Below are 6,687 nucleotides of genomic sequence, written 5' to 3' on the forward strand. Positions count from 1 at the left end.
GCTAGTGTTAAATTACAGGTTTTTATTCTTGATTAGATCTTGAAATTCTTTTCAGGATCTTTAATACTCCCACTGTCCTCTTGACAGATAACAATATCTTGCCAAATATTCAAGAGATAGTTTGGATTCTTTATCAAGAAAAAACACTTCACACAATTAGTCTTTGTTGGTCTTTGTTTTATCCAAAACATCACAACTTACCAATTTCAAATGTACTAGAGTAGGATACTTTTACTCTTACATTTGACTAGTGTTAAGAAACCTTCCTTTAAGATATGTCACTCAAGTTGCAATCTTGGAGTATGACTCTAAGAATTGTTTTGGAATGAAGTATGAATCATCTTCTTGATCTAACCACTTCAACAATTCATAACTCCTATTCTTAGCTATCAGAATGCACTTAGAGGATGAATTGTGATAAGGTCTCTTAATCATTAAGATGATCATATAACATGATACTAAAATACTCTCCCATATTTTCAGATTTGAGAAACTTCTATCCTTCTGCCTAATTTGATTCTTCTCATTCGTTCTGCCAGACATCGAAATTTTTTCAATGTATCAGAATTACACTTCAACTTGTAAGTGTAACCATATTTACTAAACTTTAGTAAATCATGACGAATAGTCTTATAGATATTTTGTGGTGGACTTGATATGTGCACAAGAATGTATACTCGATCCCTTAGTCCTTCACTTGACTCACATATAAATGTGAACAAGGAACCAGTCTTAATTTTCCAAAGCTGAAAGTTCTCATTCACCATATTGTACAACTTGTATGATTCCAAGTTTCTATCCAACTGAAAACTTGGGTGATGAGAAACTTTCCTTATTTGGTAAATTTAGACACTACCACAAACGAAAGAATCAAGTTCACATTTCCATTATTGCTAGAAACATATAAAGATCAATTTTCAATAAAAGTCATTGCAAGGAGATATAAACTAAAATAAAATCAAATTTTTATTTATTTAAAAAGTGCGGAAAAAACTTTTCCTTACAATGCAAATTTAAATGAAAAGTATGCTATTACATGTTTCTTAGCAATCTATCATAACTCCTAAGAGTAGCTCAAGAATCCGATCTTCAATCAAGCGATAGAAATCCATCTTCGCGATCAGATTTAGCATACACTTTCTTTAAGTTTCCTTCACTTTTTCTTTTGATTCTTAAAACATCAACCTGTGACCCAGTCACATCATGTAATGAGAATCTCAAAATAGAAACTTAATCGAGTTAGATAGTGGACTTTACCTGAAGTAGAGTCAAACTTATTGACTCTACCAGCCTTATGATCTTTAAGGTAAATTTGGCAGCTTCACAACCAACGCCCTTTCCTTTTGGCAATAGAACCATATGGAGCCTTTGGGAATGGTACATGGGACAATCTCAGACTTAGCCTTTCTCTTTACCATTTGGTCAACCGAGTTGACTATGGCCAATCCCTTTCAATTGGGAAGAGGAAGCTTTTACTGGGTATCCTAATGCAACCATTTTCAATGTCCATTGAAGGTTTGGAAAGTTGATCTACGAATCAAATTTGCTTTACCAAAGCTCCAAATCATTGTTGATTCAGCAATACCAAGCAAATAGACAAGATCATTAAGGGTCATGTCATAGTCTATTTCATAGTAGTCCCAAAGGTAACTCACTATGTGACTTAGAAATTGATTGAACATCCAACTTTCTTAAGACTTTGACATCCAACTCTCCCGACTTGTCAATATGTGACTTTATCTCCAAGATGTGAGCACACATAGACCTTGCTTGCCATTAGGGCTTGCGTGACCTTGAACTTGTGGGTAAGGGAGAATAATTTGAGGAGGAAAAGGAAGTGAAATATTAAGTTACCCTTTGCCTACCTTGTTAAATACAAGTTAGTGTGCCGGTTAACCACACACACTCCACTAACCGACTTAAACAAAGTGCAAAGTGTAATTTCATGGATTATGTCACACCCCCAAACCTGAACGGCAGAAACATTCGGGGGCGGATGACTTCATGTGGTAACGTAACAAATTAATACATAGTAAAGAAAGCAATACAACCATCATATATATAATTGAAAGTTTACATTTGTCAAGAGTTACATGTTCAAAACCAATTACAATATGATGTCAAAATATGAGATTAAACTGGCGCCGCAGCATCCCTTCATCAAAAGCATAATGATACCTGAAATTACTGATTCCCTGGGACATACAAGTAATTTTGAAAGAGTAGATCAGCATTTAAGCTGGTGAGTTTCATAAGTATTCAAGTGACAATGTTTGTATGAAATGAAATGTTTTGTCTTTGTTTGTTTGTGTTTAGAAAATCCTATATTTTCTACTAGTATAAAAGTAGCCTTCACTCAAGACCAATGTTTGTTTCTAAAATGTATGTTAGTGTAAAATAACCAATGTGTTTGAAAACCTTGTAAATCAATGCATTTTTAATACCCCATGTGAGTTTTATAACCATACTATTGACTCGGAATGCCTATACACAACGTTCTTCAGGCGTTGGAATGTTATGACGTTTGTCACCCCAAACGGTGGACTGTAGCTAACAGTCAGGGCGCGGGTTTGTCAAGCCCGTATAGATCTATACACAAACACCATGCTCCCCCTCCAAGGGATTCTGGTATATAATACAGGACTTGAAATGTGTACTCGAACGTACGTGAAGTTAGTGACTCACAAAACCGTGGTATAAAAACAAATCTACTTGTTAAAATGTTTCGTTTGTTCTTGTATACGAAAGTGACTTCTTGAAATTCATGTTTCTAGTACGAAGGAGTTAGAAATTTGTTCGTAAAACTATACCTATTATAGTTTTCTAAAAGTGTGTCTCGTTTGTTTAGAAATACCTAGAAAATGAATCATTTGTTATGAAAGCGTAGATTTTGTAAAGACTAAAATAGACAAGTATACATATAATCTAAGAAAAGTTTAGTTTATACATGCATTACAACAATTTATATTTCAAAAGATAGAATGCTATTGTAACATATTTTATATATATATATATATATATATATATATATATATATATATATATATATATATATATGAAAGTTCCCTATAAAGTTTATAAATCGCATGTGATTTGGATATATAAAAGCATATAAAATAGTCCTTTATGTAACACACGATAATACTCGTGTGTTTTACTTGTAATCTCCCCCTTGAAAGAATATAAAAGAATTTATAGAACATTTAAAAGGTAAATTAAGGGGTATGAACTCACTTGAAGTTTGAACATAGCGAGATGGAAAACCGGGCAGAGTTTCGTCTCGGGAAACGGATTTTTCTCGGGATTCTCAGGAATCTCGGGAGTAAAATCGACCCTCGGGTCTTGAGCAAAAAGACCAGAGCTTTGGGTTTGAACGGGCACGGAAAACGAGGCAGGATCGTGAGAGAAAGGAGAGAAATGAGCAAGTTTTTCGGAAGCCTTCGCATGCTATTTATAGGGGGTCTGAGAAGCCTTGGTACGCGGGGCGTATGCTAGTACGCAGCGCGTACTCGTACGTCATGCATGACCGAGTCCTCGACTACCTCGGCTTCGGATGGGACGGATCGGATGGGGCGGGTCGGATGGGACGGCGGGTCGGACGGGCGGGTCGGCAGCCTCGCATAGGGGCGACGTGGACGAACCGAGACCAAGGCGCTCGGGTACGCAGGGCGTATAGGGTTACGTGGCCTGTACATCGGATGAGGACGCTGACTCCTCTTCGGATATTCCGGATTTCTGAATTAAATAAATATATAATTTATTTAATAAACTTCAAAAAATCATATCTTCTTCATATGAACTCCGTTTTCGATGGTCTTTATATCCACGCGTAGGTGAGACTACGCTCTACAACTTTCGTTTAGATTCCGTTGGCAAATTCCGAAATTATTTTTATTATTTATTTATTAAAATGACGTGATTAAGGAATTTCTTTAAAAATTCATAACTTCTTTATCTGACGTCGGTTTTTGCCAGACTTTTTACCGCTGAAATACCATTGTCGAGACCTTCGATTCTCGTTTAGGTCATTCCGGCCAAAAGTCGCTCGATCTTCGATTCGAGTTTTTAGTTGTTTGTTGCTAAGCCGAACTTGGAAAAATCATAACTTCAATATACGAAGTCGGATTTGGGTGTTCTTTTTACGTACGATCATGGTTTACTGACATTTAAACATAGAAAGAATTTAAATAGAACTTTTTGGACATTTTATTATCAAAGTTAATTTTATTAACTCAAAAGTGGTTACAATACTTGACTTTTTAGGTCATTACAAAGAATTGAAATATCGGGTAGTCACAGATTAGCACCTTATTCACATTTTCCTAAACTAACTAAGATTGGGAATTATAAAACATTTAGTTACTTTATATTGATCATTAATACTTTTAATGAAAGGAGGATTATAGTCCTTGTCCTACCTGTTCGGCTAACGACCCTCCACCAGTGAAGGAAGCGGTGGGTGAGAGTGGACACCCATTAAACTGTCATTTTATAGGCAGTAACCTTATACCCCCCCCCCCCTCTTATAGACCGGCTTTATGAATGAGGCCTACTAATGGTAAGATGACTTGCTCTTATACATACATACATATATATATATATATATATATATATATATATATATATATATATATATATATATATATATATATATTATTAACTTTTAATATTATAAAGTATAAGGGTTGAATTTTAACTTTTAAAATTCTAAGGGCTTAACATGGAATTTAAGTATTCATAAGGGAAAACTTTTCAAATTCCAAAACTTGAAGGCAAGTTTTGAAACTATTCAAAACACTTGGATTTTCAAAACTTATGAGTTTAATTAAATCATTAAAAAAGCTTTTCATGAAGAGACTCTTGAACATCCATAACTTGAGGACAAGTTATGGAGCCATAAAAACTATTTAAAAGAAAAAGAATCTTCATTTTTTGTAACCTAATGCATTTTTATGAGTTTTAAGATTCATAAATGTGACTTATCATGTAACTTGAGGACAAGTTACAAAAACACATTTTATGAACTACCTCTAGATTAATTAGGATTCAAAACAACTAAAACACAATTTTTTTCATTAATCTAAACTAACTCAGAAATCAAGGAAACATAAAAAACCTTTGGTAATCCATAACTTAAGGACAAATTATGGACTGCATTAAAATACATTTAGATCAAGAATTAACTAACAAACACTTTTGTAAATAATTCCTATGATCTACCAAAACTCATAAGCATGAACAATCCATATCAACAATTTCAAGAATTACATCAACAAAAATAAAACTTGAAATTTTGATTTTAACCTTGATATTGGTTTACTATTATCATTACCACTATAAAAAAACAGGCTTTATAAGTCCAAAACAGCTTAAGGTAATGATTCTAAACCAATTCCATCTTTAAAACTCAAAGATATGTTGTCTGGGGGTCCAACTCGTCGAGTGCACGAACCAACTCGGCGAGTTGGATGCATTTTTCCTTGGACTCGTCGAGTCCCTACATGAACTTGGCAAGTCTGCTGAGCAGACAGCACAAAAATTCGATTTTTCAGCCAATTTTGCAACTATAACAAGAAAACAAGCCTAGGCTCTGATACCACTATTGGGTTTTGAGCATTCTAACACTCCTAAGTGTACATGCAACCCTAAATACCTTGGATCTATGTTTTTCTCTATTATACATGCAAATATGAATATTCCAAGGTATTACCCTAATTAGCATACAATCTGATGAGTTGAGAAACTCTTTGATCGTTTACATCTTTAAACAGGTTAATCACAATAATACTAACAAAAATATCAAACATAGGAATGAATCAAAATATGCTGAATGATTCAATAGATTCACGCCTCAGCAGAGCTCGATAAAGAACTTCCGTTGTAGAGGCTGTTTAGGGTTAGAAAAGTGTTCGCTGTGAATGATCGACTGCAAATCTTACGTACAAAGATGCATGCAAGCATCTATAAATACTAAACCCTCATAAATAAATCACGGATGGACAGGCCCAATTCGGATACAAAATTGGACTATGAACTAAGCCCAAGACGCAACACCTAATGGACCCTACAAGCTCCCCCTTTGCGTCAATTGGAGCGAGACTCTACTTTGGCTTGCTGGGTCCAGCTGCAGGAACTTTCTTTGTGGTGTCGAACAGACGAGGATTAATGGCAAGGATGGTTTGTCTGAAACGAATGTACCAGTGGATCATATCATCGAAATATTTCATATCATCTTCAGAATTCTGCCTGCATCGATTGATGATCCCCAGAACATGTTCCAAGCACGAGGCGGTAGATAGATGCTTGTCTGCCAAGGCGAACATGCACTTTTGACCTTCAATTCTGGTGAACATGACTGAGTTCCACTTTGGATTGATCCTCCCCATCTGCATTTTATTCAAATCGCTTGCAAAGCCAACTGGGGAGATGGTGGGATATTTCTTGAAAACACTTGCGATCTCCTGATCCATCTTGGCAACCTACATGATGTAGCAAACCAACATCTTTTTGAAGTGATCTATGATTGGCCCATATTCAGCTTCATTAGTGAGGAGGATGTTGTGTAGGATGATCCAATCATGTGGATTCAGGTTAGGAAGATCAGCAAGAGAAATGGCATGTTCGGTTTTAGCTGACCCCCTCAACACTTTGAACCTGATATTTATGAAGTTACCCTCTCGAAAGGGT

The sequence above is a fragment of the Lactuca serriola genome, chromosome 5 (assembly GCF_051521515.1).
Source record: "Lactuca serriola cultivar US96UC23 chromosome 5, Lser_US96UC23_V15, whole genome shotgun sequence".
Taxonomy (NCBI): domain Eukaryota; kingdom Viridiplantae; phylum Streptophyta; class Magnoliopsida; order Asterales; family Asteraceae; genus Lactuca; species Lactuca serriola.